The sequence below is a fragment of the Dasypus novemcinctus genome, chromosome 6 (assembly GCF_030445035.2).
Source record: "Dasypus novemcinctus isolate mDasNov1 chromosome 6, mDasNov1.1.hap2, whole genome shotgun sequence".
NCBI lineage: Eukaryota > Metazoa > Chordata > Mammalia > Cingulata > Dasypodidae > Dasypus > Dasypus novemcinctus.
The window spans coordinates 113,268,001-113,287,015 of record NC_080678.1 but is presented as its reverse complement, the minus strand read 5'-3'; the positions used below and the strand labels follow the sequence as shown (position 1 = coordinate 113,287,015).

At 37.5% G+C, this 19,015-nt stretch overlaps 1 protein-coding gene across 1 annotated transcript in view; it reads right to left on the bottom strand.

Moving 5' to 3' along the window:
* Positions 1-17,836, bottom strand: part of LOC131278939 (contactin-associated protein-like 3) — a 177,393-nt gene extending 159,557 nt beyond the window's left edge. The window contains 1 exon segment of the mRNA XM_071215575.1: positions 17,737-17,836. The gene's annotated coding sequence lies outside the window, so the exon portion shown is untranslated.
* Positions 17,837-19,015: the final 1,179 nt, after the last annotated feature.

Sequence of the window (19,015 nt, the reverse complement as noted above, 5' to 3'; positions counted from 1 at the left end):
AGGGTGCTGAACCTATTTAATTGCTTTATTCGCTAGGTGGATTCATAAATGCACATATTTGTCAAATTAAAAATGTTAATTAAAACCATAATATTGGAAAAAAATAAATGTAAAAATGTCAGTCTTAGGTGCATGGAAATTCTACAGCTGTAGTCTTGTGTTCTCCTACTTTAAAGAAAAGAGTGTTTTTCACTTGTTTTTTTGAGGTACTAGAGCCAGGGATTGAACCCAGGCCCTCGTATGTGGGAAGCTGGCACTCAACCACTGAGCCACATTGTGCCCCTGAGTTGCTTTTCTTGTTTGTTTTGTTCTTAGTCGGCACTGGGGACTGAAGCAGGCACTCAATCACTTGAGCCACATCCACTCCCCAGAAAAGAGTGTTTAAATCATTCATAATATTTAGTCTACAGGAGCTGAGAAAATCCACATTACTTTTATTAATAACCACTAGAAATATATTGTCAGAATACTTAGATGATAGTGACAGGGATAGACTAAAATATTATAAACATTTTAAACCTGATAATGTCATATTTGGAGATCTTTTTCTTCAAACCTTGACAATGAGATTATTTCTTCAATACTAAATGCATTTCAGATTTACAGGAAGACCAGTTTTGTTAAAAGCTGAAATGTTAAATGTCAGGATGGTGGCAATCTTAGCTGTTAGTGTGGCAGTTCCTTTCACTCTGATAAATGTGAAAGTGATCTCAGATTTCAGGATAAATATGGTTCCACACAGCTGGAAGAAAAGGAAAATCTCCAGGTAACTTGTATTTTTCTTGGTGCTGAAAATTATATCACATTTACAATAGCTTGGAGTTTCTCTTGAAATAAAGTCAACATAGGATTCAAAGGAAAAAATTCACCATAGAGACTGCTTTTTAAAATGTTAACAAAAATAACAGTGGTATACGAAGCAAACCAGTGAAACATATCCATAGATAAATGGGTTACTCATTGCACAAATAATTCTGTTTCTCTAGCATAAGGGAAAAGGTCCACAGAGGACCCCTCCATGAATAAACATTCAAGGGGCTGAGGGAAGAGATATGTTTAATAGCTGAGGCTATTGAATGAAAAAATTGCTTAATACATATGATATGGCTGATCAGCTATGACCATATACACTCAAAAAACTCATTATCTAGTTGTTCCAATCTTTCTAAAATCAGTGCTCTCTGGAAGCACTTATTGCCCATGGAGACAACAGAGAAGCTACAAATGATCTTACTCGTGAAATACAGATCAGACTTCCTACAATAGTTCTTACATATTCTTACAGAGATTTATGACAACTCTTATGTTCTGGGCCCTACTCATAATTACCTATTATACTTTGAGAAATAAATTTTATTTGGTGTGCCAAATGGGCTGTAAAAGTATTTTTTTTAGGAAAAATAATGTTTAATCACTTTAAATGCTATTTAATAACTTCTTTAAATTTCTTTATTTATATAAAAGACTTGTAAAAGTCTGCACAAACTATTGTTTCTCTCCTTAAATCTTTAATATTGTGTTCTACTTTGAATATATGTGTATATATGCATGTGTGTGTGTATGTGTATGCATATTATACCCCTGAACTTACCCTAAGTTCAAATCACTGACTCTGAAGGAAATAGAAATGCTAATTGTGCCTCACCACCTTAATAGAAACAATCAAAAGAGTGCCGCGTGGCATTAGAAAATGCCATATTTGAGACCACTTTCTAGGAAATGGCCACATGGAAAGCCTTGGAAACCACGGCTCACGGCTTATACTCCCCAGGCCTTGGCTCCTGCTGTTCCTTGCAGTTTCTTTGCTTTTGGTATCAGGGCAATTCTGGCCTCACTGAATGAGTTTGGAAGTGTTCCTTCCCCTACTAATTTTGGAGCAGTTTATGAAGGATTGAAATTAAGTTTTCTTTAAATGTTTGCTAGAATTCTCCAGTGAAGCAATCAGATCCTGATCTTTATGTTGTAAATGTTTTATAATTACTGATTCAGTATCTTTAATTGTTTCAGGTCTATTCAGATTTTCTATTTTTTCCCAAGAGAATTTTGATAGTTTTCTCCCCTAGAAATGTGTTCATATCATCTATGTTATCTAATTTGTTGTCATGCAATTGTTCAAAGCATCCCTTTAAAATCCTTTATATTTCTGTAAGTGGAAAGTGATGACTTCTTTCATTTTTTATTTTTTTAATCTGAATTGTCTCATTTTAGTCTAGCTAAAGTTTGCAATTTGGTTGGCCTTTTCAAAAAGCAAATTTGGCTTTTATTGATTTTTTTCTATGGCTTTTCTATTCTCTATTTCATTCATTCCCACTCTAATCTTTATTATTTATTATTTTTTTCTGCTAGTTTTTGTTAGAGTTTGCACTTCTTTTTTTAGTTTTTAAAGGTGGAATGTTGTACTATTGATTTTAGATCTTTCTTCTTTTTACATATATGCATTTGCAGATATAAATCCCCCTCTAAGCAAGATAATATTTAGAATTCCGGGGATTTTCTACATACACAATCTTGGAAAATGTAAATAATGATAGTTTAAATGCATTTTACTTTTTCCCCCCCATGCTTTATTGCAATGGCTAGAACTTACTTCACTATGTTAAATAAGAATGGTCTTTTTTTAAAAGAATTTCCCTTAAGACTTCCTCTTTTACACATGGAGTTTTAAAAAGCATGTTGTTTAGTTTCCAAGAGCTTAGAAAGTTTTCTGCTCTCTTTCTCTTTTTACCAATTTGATTCCATTTTGGTTGGAGAACACACTTTGCATGATTTAATCTATTTTCTGTTTGTTGAAGATTGTTTTCCAGCCTAGGAGATGGTACATCTTGGTATATAGTCCATAGGCACTTGAATGTATATTCTGTGGTTAGATGAAGCGTTCTATAAATGTCTATTAGATCCTGTTAAATGATGGTGTAGTTGCGCTCCTTCATATTCATGCTAATTTTCTTTTTTTTAAAGCAATTTTATTAGATATATTCACATAACATACAATCCATGTAAAGCATGCATTCAGTGGATTTTGGAATAATCAGAGTTGTGCCTTCATCACTACATTAATTTTAGATCATTTTCACTGTTCCAAAAAGAAAATCCTACTACTATATAGCCATCACCTCTCAATTCCTCAATTCTTCTCCTGACATACATAACAACTAATCTAATTCTGTCTGTAAATGTATTTACATTTGCATTTTATATAAATGGAGTAAAATAATAGTAGTAGTTTGTGTCTGTTTTCTTTCACTTAGCACAATTTTTTCTTTTGCTTTTTTATAATTGATGGAAAATATTAATATATTACTATTCACTACAGTCCAGAGTTTGTTTTAGGTGTACATTTGCCCATATACCATCCTATTATTAATGTCTTGTAATATTAATGTACATTTGTTCTCATTCATGGAAGGACATTCTTGTATTTTCACTATCAATGACACTCATTGTCCACAACAGGGTTCACTGTGCAGACAGTCCCATGTTTCCTTTTTTAGCTTTCCTTCTAGTGACATGCATGACCCTTAACTTTCTCCACCAACCACAATCACACTGTATATCTGTACTGCTAATTACACTCACAATAATGTGCTATCAACACCTCTATTCATTTCCTAACATTTACAATCAACCTTCTTACAAATTCTGCACAAATTAAGTATCAGCTCCCCATTCTCCACCCTCACTCTATCTTCTGGTGACCAGTGTCCCAGCTATCAACTCCATAACTTTGTTTATTGCATTTATTTCATATTGGTGAGATCATACAATATTTATCCTTTCATGTCTGTCTTATTTCTCTCAACATTTTGTCCTCAAGGATTATTCATGTTGTTATATGCACTACAAATTCATTTCTTATTACAGCTGAATAGGATTCCATTGTATGTATATACCACATTTTGTTTATCCATTCATTAACTGATGGACACTTGGGTTGTTATCATCTTTCAGCAAGTGTGAATAATGCTGCTATGAACACTGGTGTGCAAATGTCTGTTCACATCCTTGTTTTCAGTTCTTCTGAGTATAGATCTAGGAGTGGGATTGCCAGATCATGTGGCAGATCTATACTGAACTTCCTTAGGAACTACCAAATAGTCTTTCACAGTGACTCTACCATTTCACACTCCTACCAACAGTGTATAAGTGTTCCTATTTCTCCATGTCCTCTCCAACACTGATAGTTTTCTGATCTTTAATGCTGGGCTTTCTAGTAGGTTGAAATGATATCTCATTGTCATTTTGATGTGCATTTCCCTAATAGCTAGTGATGATGAACATCTTTTCATGTGCTTTTTAGCCATTTGTATTTTTCCCTTCGGAAAAATGTCTATTCAAGTCTTTTGCCAAATTTTTAATTGGGTTGTTTGTGTTTTTATTGTTGAGATGTAGGATTGTTTTATAAATGCATATTAAACCCTCACTGGATATGTGGTGTCCAAATATTTTCTGTCATTGAGTAGGTTGCCTTTTCATCTTCTTGACAAAGTATTGATGCATAAGGTATTCAGTTATTAGGAGTTCCCATTTATCTATTTTTTCTTCTGTTGTTCATGCTTTGAGCTTCTTCTAAGAGTTTTATGGTCCTGGTTTTATGCTTAGGTCTTTGATTCATTTGAGTCAATTTTTGTTTTGGATGCAAGATTGGGGTTCTTCTTCATTCTTTTAGATATGGATATCCATTTCTCCCATCACCATTTGTTGAAAACAGTTCTGTCCCAGCTGAGTGGACTTGACAGCTTTGTTAAAGATCAATTGAACTTAGAAGGAGGGTCTATTTCTGAACTCTCAATTTGATTCCATTGATCAGTGTGTCTATCCTTGTGCCAATGCTGTTCTGGCCACTATAACTTTGTATTATACTTTAAAGTCAGGTAATATGAGTCCTTCAATGTCATTCTTCTTTTTCAAGATGTTTTTGACTGTTCATGACTTTTCCATTTCTGCCAAGTAGGCTGTTGAGATTTTGATTGGGATTGCATTGAATCTGTAATTCAATTTGGGTAGAATTGCTATCTTAGCAATATTTAGTCTTCCAATCCATGAACATGGAATGCCATTCCATTTCTTTCGGTCTTCTTTTATTTATTTTACCAACGTGTTATAGTTTTCTGAGTACAGGTCCTTTAACCTTTGGTTAAATTTATTCCTAGATATTTGATTCCTTTAGTTGCTATGGTACAGGGAATTTTTCTTGATTTCCTCCCCAGATTGCGCATCACTAGTATATAGAAATGCTACTCATTTGGGGTATTGATCTTGTAGCCCATCACTTTGCTGAACTTGTTTATTAGCTCTAGCAGCTTTGTTGAAGATTTTTCAGGACTCCCTATATATAGGATCATGTCATTTGCAAACAGTAAAGTTTTACTTTTTCCTTTCCAATTTGGATTCCTTTATTTCTTTTTCTTGCCTAGCTGCTACAGCTAGAACTTGTAGCACAGTAGTGACAGTGGTCATCCTTGTCTTCTTCCCAACCTTAGAGGCACTACTTTCTCTCTTTCACCACTGGGTATGACATTGACTCTGGGTTTTTCATATATGCCCTTCATCATGGTGAGGAAGTTTCCTTCTATTCCTATCATTCGAAGTGCTTTTATCAAAAAAGGATGCTGGATTTTGCCAAATGCCTTTTCTGTATCAACTGAGATTATCATGTGTTTTGTGTATTAAATTAGTTTATTTTCTTGTGTTGATCCACCCTTGCGTACCTGGGATAGGACCTGATTGATCATGTTGTATCATTCTTTTAATGTGCTATTGGATTAAATTTGCAAATATTTTATTTAGGATTTTGGGATCTCTGTTCATTAGAGAGATTGGTTTGTAATTTTGTTTTCTTATGATATCTTTATCTAGCTTTGGTATGGGAATGATGCTGGCCTCTTAGAAATGAGATAAGTAGTGTCTGCCTCTTCAGTATTTTCGATGAATTTTTCTTAAAATAATTTCTTTTTCTTAAAATAATTGAGAGAAGTCACCTGTGAAGCCATCTGGTCCTGGACTTTTCTTTGTTGGGAACTTTTTGAAGACTGATGCAATTCTCTTTGCTTGTGATTGGTTTGCTGAGGCCTTGTATTTCTTCTAGAGTCAGTGTAGTTTGTTCATGTGCTTCTAGGAATTTGTCCATTTCATCTAGGTTCTCTAACTGGTTGACATACATGTTTTCATTATATACTCTTATGATCCTTTGCATTTCTGTGGAGTCAGTGATAGTGCCCCCTCTCATATCTTATTTTATTTATTTGCACCTTCTCTTTTTTTCTTTGTCAGCCTAAGTTTTTGTCAGTTTTGTTGATCTTCTCAAAGAATCAGCTTTTGCTTAAGATGAGTGTTTCTACTATATATTGTTTGTTCTCAATTTCCTTTACTTTTACTTTAATCTTGGTGATGTCTTTTCTTCTGCTTGCTTTGGGATTAGTTTGCTGCTCTTTTTATAGTTCATACAGGTGTGTAATTAGGTTTTTGATTTAATCTCTTCCTTCCTTTTTAATATTTTTATTTTAAAAATTAATTTATTGAAGTATATCACTCATACATAAACATACATAAATAATAAGTGTATAGTAATAGTTGTGAACTTACAAAACATATATAACATCATACAGGACTCTCATAACTTACTCTACCATCAATAACCTGCATTTTTGTTAAAACTTTTTTAACTAACGATTAAAGAGCATTATCAAAATATTACTACTAACCAAAGTATTTTCCCCCCAACCAAACCTATTGTTATTATCATTATATCATTTATATATGAACTTACATAAACAATTAAGTGTATAGTAAAAGCTGTGAATGTACAAAGCAAACATGCATAACGTCATACAGGGGTTCCATACATCAACCCTCCACCAACACCTTGCAATGTCATGAGATGTTTTTACAAATTATGAAAGAATATTGCCAAAATCTTACTATTAATCATAGTCCTTACCTTACACTTGCTGTGTTTTTCCCCCAACCCACCCTATTATTATTTTTAAATATGTTTTTTATGACAGAAGTTGTAAATTCATAAAACATTCCAGGTACATGTACAGAATTCCTGAACAACACACCTCCACCAACACACCACACTGTGTTGTGGAACATTTGTTACAGATAAGATAACATCATCTGATTGCTACCATGTCCATAGTGTACATTTGGCTCACATTTTCCATACTGCCTCATTATCAACACAATACATCTTTTGCATAGATGAAATAATATTATATTATTATTGCTAACCACAGTCCATAGGTCACTCTAGTTGCATTTTCCCCATGCTTCTCCACATTCCCAACACCCTGCAGTAGTGATATACATTTACTCTAGCTCACAAAGGTCACTCTTGCATCTGTACCATCAACCACAATTCTCATCCACCTCTTGGTTTACTGTGCTATTCAGTTCCTAGATTATTCTCTAGCATTCTGTCAACTGGCATTTATATACCTAGGCTACCATTATCAGTCACATCCCCTTTATAAACTAGCTGTTATTCATTGTGTGTTACCATCCACTCTATACATTTCCACACATTTATGGTAAAGCTAACTAAAACTTCTGCATACAGTAACATCAGTAATCCATCTCAGTCCCCTTCTTATCTCCTTTAAGAGCCTACCACCTACCAGCAGGATTGAAGATATTTTTCTATAATTTCTTCTAGAAGGTTTATGGTTCTTGCTTTTATTTTTAGTGTTTTGATTCATTTTGAGTTAATTTTTGAATAAGCTGTGAGATAGGGGTTTTCTTTCCTTCTTTTGGCTATGGATATTCAATTCTTTCAGCACCATTTGTTGAATGGACTGTTCTGCCTGGCCTGTGTGGGTTTGACAGGCTACTCAAAAATCACTTGACCATACATGTAAGGTTCTGTTTCTGAACCATTGATTTGGTTCCATTGGTCTATGTGTCTGTCTTTAGGCCAGTACCATGCTGTTTTTACCACTATAGCAAGGTAATATGATTTAAAGTCTGGATATGAGGGTTTGCTTTTCCTTTTTATGTTTCTGGCTACTCAGGATCCCTTATCCTTCCAAACAAATTTGATTATTGTGTTTTCAATTTTTTTTAATGCTGGTGGAATTTTTATCAGGATCAAATTGAATCTGTATATCAATTTGAGTAGAATTGATATCTTAATGATATTTAGTCTCCCAATCCATGAGCATGGAATTTTCTTCCAGTTATTTAGGACTTTTAAAATTTCTTTTAACAGTGAGTTACAGTTTTCTCAATACAAGTGCTTTACATCATTGGTTAAGTTTATTCCTGACTATCTGAGTTTTACCTGTCATTTTATTTTCACCACTCTTTTGACACTTTCGTTACTTTTATTGATAATAATCTTCATTTCTACACTCTCATCCAGGCTTCTCTCTCCTGTCTTTTCTTTTCAGACTCTATCACACCTTTTAGTATTTCCTGAAAATCTGGTCTCTTGATTAGAAATTCTCTCAGTTTCTGTTTATCTGTGAATATTCTAACCTTGCCCTCATGTTTGAAAGACAGCCTTGCTGGATATAAGATTCTTGGCAGGAAGTTTTTCTCTTATAGTATCTTAAATATATCAGACCACTGTCTTCTTCGCTCCATGGTTTCTGGTGAGATATCAGCTCTGAATCTTATTCGGTATCCCTTATATGTTATGCATTGCTTTTCTTTTGCTGTTCTCAGAATTCTTTGTTTTTGACATTTGACATTCTGATGAGTATGTGTCTCAGTGTTGGTCTATTTGGATTTTTCCAGATGGGAGTACATTGTGCTATATCTATGTCCTTCAATAGTGTTGGGAAATTTTCTACCATTATTTCTTCAAATATTCCTTCTGCCCCTTTCCCTCCTCTTCTTCTTCTGGGACACCCATGACATGTATGTTTATATATGTCTTCTGTTGTTTAGTTCCCTGAGATCTTGTTCAATTTTTTCCATTCTTTTCTTTATCCATTCTTTTGTATGTTCACTTTCAGAGGCCATTTCTTCAAGTTCACCAATCCTTTCATCTGCCTCCTCATATCTGCTATTATATGATACCAATTTTTAAAAGCTCATTTATTGCACCTTTCATTCTCATAAGATATGCTATTTTTCTATATATATTTTCAAATTCTTCTTTGTGGTCATCCAGTGTCTTCTTAATATACTTAATCTCTTTAGCCATCTCATTGAATTTATTAAGGAGATTTGCTTGAACATCTGTGATTAGTTGTCTCAGCTCTTTTATATTATCTGGAGGCGTATCTTGTTCCTTTAACTGGGCCATAGCTTCCTGTTTTATGGTGTGGGTTGTAATTATTTGCTGGTGTCTTGGCATCTGGCTTACTAGAGTATTTATTCTGGGTGCAGTTTTTCTCTAATTTAGGGCTTATTGCCCTTTCTCCCTTGCTGGTTGTGCAGTAGGAACCAAGGTTGTAAGAGGTGCTATAAACTGTGGAGGCTCAAACTGCCCTCATTGTGCCAGGGACCAATGAAGCTTTTCCCAACTTTCTCCTTAGCCAGGGGTAGGGACGGAGTCACAGCTGTGTGGCATAATCCAAGTAGTGCAGGCCTAGACTGTAGTTGCACAGAAAGACTGATGAAGCTTCACGTCCTTTTCTCCCCTGCCTGGGGTGGGATGGAGCTGCAGGTATGGGCAGCAATCTCTGCAGTGCGGGTCCAAGATGACCACAGATGCCCCGGTAGACTTCTGATTTTCAGTCTGTGCCAGCCAAAGGCACCTGCAGTCACCTGGATAGGCTGATGCAGGGCCTGCCAGCCTCTTCCCTGCCAGAGGTGGGGCTGAAGCCTAGTCTAGGGCTGCAGGCCAATCTGGGATAAAGAAACTGGTTCCTACCATCACTGTGATTTTTTGGTCAGCCCAGCTTCCCTTCAGGCTGGGGATGGAGTCAAAATGTTGGCTACTAACCTCTTTCTAACTTGGGCAGATTCATACCCCAGCTGTTCCCAGGATTATATCTTAGCCAACCGAATCTACCAATCAGTAGCCAAAGACAACAGCCAACTGTTTCCTCCTCTCTTGTTTTTGGGAAATGGAGCTTCCAATTCCAGCCACAGAATAGCTCCTGGGGTGGCTTGTTCTGCCAGAGTAGGATAATCATTGGCCTCTGTGGCTTGGCTGGTAATTTCCTGGAGAGGCTGGTGCAGGTCCTCCAGCTTCCTCCCTGCTTGAGGTGGGACTGGGGCTTAGGCTAGAGCTGCAATCTGATCTGGATGGAAAGAAGCTGGTCCCTACCAACACTGTCATTTTTAGTCTGCTTTGCTTCCCCTTATGCCAGGCATGCAGTTGGCAGCTACCAGTCTCTTTCGGACTTGGACAGGCTCAAACTTTGGCTGTTCTCAGGATTATACTTTAGCTCACTGAATTTACTCATCAGTAGCTGAAGTTGGTGCCCAACTGTCTCTTTCTCCTCCACTTTTGGGAAGTGGAGCTTTCAATTCCAGCTGCAGAACAGCTCCCAAGGCAGCCTACACCTCCAGTGGATGATGAGCAGCAGCCTCCATAGCATCAAGCACTCTTCTTAGGAATTGTCTCTGCAGATGGGCAGTTTTCTCCTTCCATTCCTTCAAGTATGTTGCAGGATGATCTTCTGGCCTCCTGGTTCCCCCAAACAGGTACTTCAGCTTGCTCCAGAGAGCTCTGGGTGTTTACAACTACCATGTATTAGGGGCTGACTCTAGGAGCTCCTTATTCTGCCATCTTCTTGCTGATCGTCTCTTCCTTTTTATTGTGGCATTTCAGTCTATAAATTTCCTTCTCACCACTGTCTTCACTGCCTCCCATATGTTTTGATATGTCATTTTCTTGTTCTCATTCATCTTGAGATAAGCACTGATTTCTCTTGAAATTTTTTCTTTGACCCACTGATTGTTTAAGAGTGGGTTATTTAACTTCCATGTATTTGTAGGTTTTCCAGTTCTTTGCCAATTACTGATTTCCAGCTTCATTCCATTATATCAGAGAAAGTGTTTTCTATAATTTCAATCTTTTTAAATTTATTGAGACTTGTTTTGTAACCCAAAATGTCATCTAACCTGGAAAAAAAAACATGAGCACATGAGAAGAATGTATATCCTGGTCTTGTGGGGTACAATGTTCTGTACATGTCTGTTAGGTCTAGTTTGTTTATCATATTATTCAAGTTCTCTGTTCCCTCATTGATCCTCTTCTAGACATTCTTTCTATTGATGTGAGTATTGTAGTGAGGTCTCCAACTATTTTTTAGAGATGTCTATTACTTGCTTTAGTTTTGCCAAAGTTTGCCTCATGTATTCTGGGAACTCTGGTTTGATGCATCAGTATGTGTGATTGTTATTTCTCCAGTGTATTGCCCCTTTTATTAATATATGATGTGCTTCTTTGTCTCTTTTAACAGTTTGGCATTTAAAATCTATTTAATCCAATATTAGCATAGCTCTTCCAGCTCATTTTTGGTTACTGGTTTTGTGGAATATCTTTTTCAACCTTTCTTTTTCAGTCTTTTTGTATCCTTGGGTCTAAGGTGAGTATTGTGGAAACAGCATGTAGATGGCTGATATTATTTTAATCCATTCTGCCAATTGGTCTCTTTTGATTGGTGATTTTAATCCATTAACATTCAGTCATATTACTTTAAAGGCAATACCTGCTTCAGCAATTTTATCCTTTGCTTTTTATGTGCCATATATTTTTTGTCTCCTTTTCCTTTATTGCAACTTCCTTTTCTGTATAGTTGATATTTTTGGGATGCACCGAAATGATCACTGTCTCATTTTTGTTTCCTTACATATTTTAAATACATTCTTTGTGATTTCCTTGTTGGTTGTATTATGAAATCTACACCTATAACTTACTAATTTGACAAGATACCAGCTAACTTCAATAGGATACATATTCTCTGCTACTATATCCCTGTTTCTTCTTTATGTTGTTTTTGCGCCCCATTACCTCTTTATATTTTGTATGTCTCTTCTCCAGAAATATGCCTTTTTCTTGTTCAAATGTATTGACTCTTACAGGAATTGAAGAGTAGAGTTGTATTTCAAGGATACAGCACTATAGGATTTTGCATTTATCCTTTTATTTACTCTTACTGAAGCTCTCCATTTCTTCACACTACTCCAAGCTGCTCTCCCTTGACTTTTCTTTTCAACCTGAAGATCCCCCTATAGTAATTCTTGTAGGACAGGTCTTTTGTTGATGAATTTTCTCAGTTTGTGCTTTTCTGTTAATATTTTATATTCACCCTCATTTATGAAGGACAGTTTTGCTGGATAAAGAATTCTTGGCTGACAGGTTTTCTCTTTCAGTATCTTAAATATATCATATGACTGCTTTCTCACTTCCATGATTTCTGATGAGAAATCTGCACTAAGTCTTTTTGACCATTCTGTTTATGTGACAGATCACTTTTTTATTGCTGCTTTCAGAATTCACTCTTTGTCTTTGGCATTCTAATTAGTATGTTCTTGGTGTAGGTCTATTCAGATTTATTTTGATGAGAGTATATCATGCTACATGGACATTTATATCTTTCATAAAAGTTGGGAAATTTTGGGACATTATTACCTGAAATATTCCTTCTGCTCCCTTTTCCCTTCTCTTCTCCATCTGGTATACCCATTATGCATATGTTTGGGTGCTTAATGCTATCACTGAAATCACTGAAACACTGCTCAATTTTTTCTGTTCTTTTCTCTACCTATTCTTCTGACCATGTGATTTCAATTGTCCTGTCTTCTAGTTTATTGACTTGTTCTGCCTGTTCAAATCTGCTGTTATATGCCTATCATGTATTTTTAATCTTTATTATTGGGCCTTTCATCCCAATAATTTGTTTCTTTTTAAACTTTCAAATTCTTCTTTATTCTCACATATTGTCTTCTTTATATCCTTTATCTCTATACCCATATTTTCCTTCATCATCTTGAAATGAATTAGGAGATTTGTTTGAACTTCTTTGATGAATTATTCCAAATTCTCTGTCTTCTCTGAAGTTCCTGCGACAGTCCTCACCTGTCATCATATACTCTGTAATATGGTAGATTTCCCCCTGTGGCCATTAGTCTTATAATCAGGTGGATTTTCCTCTTATTCTCATGAGCCTTGTAATGAGGTGGATTTTGACCATGTGGTCATGAGTTCTGCAATCTGGTAGATTCTCCCTGAGGTCACAATTCCTGTTTCAGATTGATATACCCCTGTGGTCATAAGCCCTGTAATCAAGTGGATTTTTCCAAGTGGTAATAAGCCCTGTAATTGTGTGGATTTCTTCCTGTACTCATGAGCCCTGTAAAGTGGTGGAATTTTCTCTGTGCTCATGAACCCTACAATCAGGTGGCTATTCCCCCTGAGGCCATGAACTGTGTAATCAGGTACGTTTTCTTCCTGTGGTCTTGAGCCTTATAATCAGGTGAATATTCCCCAGCAGTCATGATCTTTATAATCAGGTGGGTTATCCCTCTGTGCACGTGATTCTTATAATCAGGTGAATTCTCCCCCATTGTCATGAGCCCAGTAAAAAGTCGAATTTTCTCCTGGGCTTCTGAGCCCTTTCAAAAGGTGGATTTCCCCTCTGAAGTCATGAAGTTTGAAATCAGATGGTTGTTTGACCATGGTCATGAGCCCTGTCAAGTAGATTTTCCTCTTGTGCTCCTGAGCCTTGTAATCAAGTGGATTTCCCAGTGTACATGATCCCTATAATCAGGTGGATTTTCTTCCTGTGCATATGAGTTTTATAAACAGATTTTCCTCTGTGACCATGATCCTGTAATCAGGTAGATTCTTCCCTACAGTCAGGATCCCTGTATCAGGTGGATTTTTTCCTGCACTCATGAGCCCTGTAATGAGATGAATTTTCCTCCTGTGGTCATGAGTTCTGTAATCAGGTAGATTTGCCAATTATGCTCATGAGATGTGTATTCTGGTGGATTTTCAGCTATGGTCATGAGTCCTGTGATCAGGTGGAATTTTCCCTATGCTACTGAGCCCTGTAATAAAGTGATTTTCCCCCTGTGGTGATGAACCCTGAAATCAGATGGGTTTTTGACTGGGGTCATGAGACCTGCAATCACGTGGATTTCCCCCTGTGGTCATGAGCCCTTATTCCCGTGGGATTTCCCTGTGGCCATGAACTGTGTAATCTATTAAGTTTTCTATGGTGTTCATGAGTTCAGGAATGAGGAGATTTTCCCCTGGAGTCATGAATCCTACAATCAGTTGGGTTTTCCACCATGTTCATGAGCACTTAATCAGGTGAATTTTCCTTCTGTTGTCATAAACCCAGTAATCAAGTGGATTTTCCTCCTATGGTCATGAGCCCTGTAATCAGCTGAAGTTTCTCCTAAAGTCCTGAGCCCTATTATCAGTTGGATTTTAGTCTGTGTTCATGGCCCTGTAACCAGGTGGATTTTCCCTGGTGGTCACAAGCCCTGCAATCAGGTAGATTTTCCCTGTGGTCTTGAGCCCTGAAATCAGGTAGATTTCCCTCTGTAATGAGGAGGAAATTGCTTTGTGGTCCTGTGCCCTGGAGTCAGATGGATTTTCCCAAATGGTCTTGAGACCTGTAATCTGGTGGATTTTCCCTAGTGGTCATTAGTGATATAATCAGGTTGATTTTTTTCATGTGTCAAGAGACCTGTAATGAAGTGCATTTTAACCTGTGGTCATATAGATGGTAATCAGGTGGATTTTCCTCCATACTCATGTGACTTGTAGTTCAGTGGATTTTTCCCTGTGATCATAAGCCCTCTGTAATCAGGTGTGATCACGTGGATTTTTCAATGAGGTCTTGAGCTCTGTTGTCAGGGACTTTCCCCTAGGTCATGAGCCTTGTAATGATGTTGATTTTCTTCCTGTGGACATGAACCCTGTAGTCTGGTGGATTTTCCCCAGTGGTCACGAGCCCTGTAATCAGGTGGGTTTCCTACCATGGTCATGAGTCTTGCAATCTGGTGGATTTTCTTTCTGTTCTCATGAGCCCTGTACTCTGGTGAATTTTACCCTGTGTTCTTGAACCCTGTAACTTGGTAGACATTTCTTGAGATCATGAGACGTGAAATCACATGGATTTTCCAATGAAGTCTTGAGCCCTGTTATGAGTTAGATTTCCCCTGTGTTCATAAGCCCTGTAATCAGGTGGATTTTCCCCTGTGGTCAAGAGCACTCTAATCACATGGCTTTTCCTCTTTTGGTCATGAGTCCTTTAATCATGAGGATTTTCCTCCTTGGTCATGAGCTTTATAATCAGATGGATTTTCTTCCTGTGGTCATGAACCTGTAATCAGGTAGATTTTCCGTGGTGCTCATGAGTCCTATAAACAGGTGTATATTCCACTGTGGTTATCAGCCCTGTAATCAAGGGGATTTTCCACTGTGATCATGATCCTTGTATCATGTGGATTTTCTCTAGTGGTCATAAGCCCTGTAGTAATGTGGATATTCTTCCTTTAGTCATGAGCCTCTAATCAAATGGATTTTCCTCCGTGGTCATGAGCTCTGTTTTCAGGTGGATTTTCCCTGTGGTCCGAGCCCTTTAATTTGGTTGCTTTCCCCTTATTTTCACAAGCTCTGTAATCAGGTCAGTATTCCTTCTGTTGTCATAAGACCTTTAATCAGATGGATTTTCCTTTTGTACTCTTGAGCACTGTAATATGGTAGGTTTTCTGCCATGGTCATGAATCTTGTAATCAGTGGATTTTCCATGTTGTCATGTGCCCTGTTACATGGTGAATTTTCCCTGTGGTCATGAGCTTTGTATTCAGGTGGATTTTCCTTACGTGCTCATGAGCCCTGTAGTCACGTGGATCTTTCTCCTTTGGTCATGAGCCCTGTATCCCGGTGCACTCAGCCATCACTCAGGCATCAGGTGGCCTGGTGCAGAGGCTGCTGGGTGGCTGCTGATGAGGAAGCAGTGGTAGAATCAAGTGGTCCTTGGCAGTTGTGCACAGGGTCACCTGCCCTCCCTATGATGCCCTTGGGTTACAGTGTCTCAGGAAGGCAGGCCTGGTGGGCCCTGGAAGGAGACTACAGAAGCCAGGCTTATGCTCCTGCCCTGTACATAACCAAAGTTTCCTGCTTGCTGCTGAGAACCATGTGCAAAGGGAAGAAGTGGTTATATACATGACAAAGCCAGTCAAACAGGATGTAAACCTCATTATGCTATTGTTAACAAGCACCTAAATATTCCCTGCATGGGGCATAGGGGTTCTTCTTGGTACATGCTCTCCAGCACAGATGCTAGAGGGTTGTGTACCCACATAGCTCATGTCACTTCATCAGCTAATCTTATCTACTGAAATACTGAAATTAAATTTAAATTAAAATTTAAATAAATCCAAAATGAGTGTGATAACATTTAAATGTCTATATTGTTATAAGCACTTGTGTGAGGTAGCCATCTATTAATTTATCTAACAAAAATTTAAAATAACTGAAAAATTGGAAATAAAGTGTGTCTTCTCCTTGTTGTCCAATGCACACTACAGTGAATGTTGTTAAATGCTGAGAAACAGCACTAAAGAAGTCAAGAAGTTTATAAAGAAGGAGAGGACATAAAATGGGGCAAAGCACATAATATATGTTACTAGGGTCTTCTTTATGTGGCTGTAGTTGCTACAAATATTCTCTGTATAAGTATTTCTAGTTCTCTTTCCCTGGAATTTGTGCACAGACTTTTTGCCTTAGTATTGCATGACAAGGATTACTGTGTTACCCTTCCCAAAGTTTATAAAGTCCAATGGCTTTTTTATTTCTCTAGAGCAAGAATCCATTTTCTGCACTTACTTTTCAATGTGGGCTTGCAGGCAGACATCCCTAGGATAGAAGAGTTCAAAGGTATAAACAGGAAAATCTTCATGGGTGGTGAACTCAGCACTGAGTTTCCATTACCTAATGGGATAAGAAGAGGAATTTAAGTGCTTTTCTAACCTTCTGTGGTGGGCAGAGTAATGGCCAATGATGTCCACATCAGAATCCTGGAGCTCGTGAATGTGCTGTGCTGCATGTCAAGATGCAATTAAGGTTGCTAATCAGCTGACCTTGAGATGGAAGATTCTCCTGAGTTATTCAGGGGGTCAAGTAGCAGAGAGATGGCACCTTGAGAAAGAGCCCACCAGCCACAGCTGGTTTGAGGGAGGAGAAAGGAACCTTGAGCCAAGAACATGGGGCCCTAAAATGTGGTGCCTCTGACATGGAGCCTCCACCAGGCAGGCAACCCTGTGATGCCCTGTTCTCAGCCCAGTGAGACTCACTGCTGATCTCTGACCTCTGGAGCAGTAACAGAATGAATTTGTGTTGTTTTAAGCCACTAAGTTCATGGTAACAGAAGCAACAGCAATCTGATATACCATTCAACTTCTTTGTTCTGCTTGAAATAAAAGATTGATTAATCAAAGCCAACATACCCATAAAAATTGAATACTGTGATATCAAAAGTATTTTCCAAGATACAGTAAAGAACTAGTTATATCCAATGGCATTTAAAATATTTGCATGCTGAAATGATCTTATGAAACGTTTAAATGTGCAGTTTTCTCCATGTCCACAGTGTTCAGCATCAGAAACTAGTATTGCCAGACATGGTGACCAACAGTGAGGTAATATTTATGTACTATAAATTTCAAACAAGCATTTCAGGAAATCTGTGTCAATACTTATTTGCAATTTTACTTTCTGTGCAGTGAAAATAATATAATATTTTATCAACATAAATGCAAAATTGCTGTAAAGTAATCAGTTTCACCATGATAAGTGTTAACAAGTAGACTCACCGTCTCTTCGATTAAGTCTTGCAAACCCAGGGCTGTGGCTGCTGGACAGCTCCGAGGAGCTGCTGAAGGATGATGGTGGCAGGGCAGAGGTCAGTGGCTCCTCACAATGGTCTGTCAGTGGAAATGCTGCATTTAGGTTAGTGTGCTTGTTAGAGCCCTTTCAGAACCAGAAACTTAGGGCCTTACAAACCCCAGATCAAATGTCAGCCTTAATGGGGAAGGCTAGAAGCACGGTGTAAGTCGAGGAGGCCAAACCTAATTCTTCTGTTGAATGCACGTTGGATGGAAGTCCTAGACAGCACAGGAGGGAAAGAAAGGGAGCAAGTTCCATTCCTAAGAATGGAAAGGTGATGGAAAACCGTTATAATTCATAGATTAAATATAGCACAAAATCAACCTACAAACAAAATCATTAGGAAATATAAAGGTTTATGTCAGAGGCCTCCTCAATCTGCACATTAAAGTGGTGGTGGTGGGGATCATCTTGATTCCATTGGGAATTTTAGGTTTTCATAAAACAATGGAGAAAGTAGTTTTTTCTATACTGTTAAAATGAAATATCAATTAATGTAATCATGGTAAAAATTAAAAGTGAAAAGTAAAGTACTAAATAATTAAGTCCATTTAATATGTGATAAACTGCACTGGAAGTATTTAGAAAGTGCATAAAAATTAAAAGAGATACACTTCAGTGCTGTCAAACTCTTGTGCATTCAAGCCAGGCTCAAATACTTTGCATTGTGCCTCTCTGTTTGAGTTATTGGCTAAATCAGTCACTGTGATCCCTAAAACAAAAGTATCTATCACTTCTCTGGACATGGTCTTGAAGTAGGTGAAAAGTACATTGCTGTTTCAGACTCGTGCAGCACCTGGCAATGGCTTGATATGGCCAGATGTACAATGGACATTGTCTCTAGACTGGCTGTTTCATAGTGCCAAAGGTTACTATGTACCAGTCCAGTGAGACACTAGAGCCTTCCCTTCTTAACTTTTCTCTAGGATCAACTGTGCTGTGACATGCTCATTGTGTAAAGGATATACCAATATCCTTTGGTAGTGGAGCAATAATTGCCAGAGTGATGTAAGCAGAACTTAAACCAACACAATTGGTTTATGGCGTGCTCCATGGAAAGATAGCAAGTATGGTGTTGCAAACCTGAAGCTTAGATCTATTAACTGCAGCTCAAAGAGGAACTTGTGTATGAACTAGTATTAAGTGCTGAAGCTATTTACCTGATGAATATGGTAATATCTCTCCTATTCTAGAGCATAGGCAGAG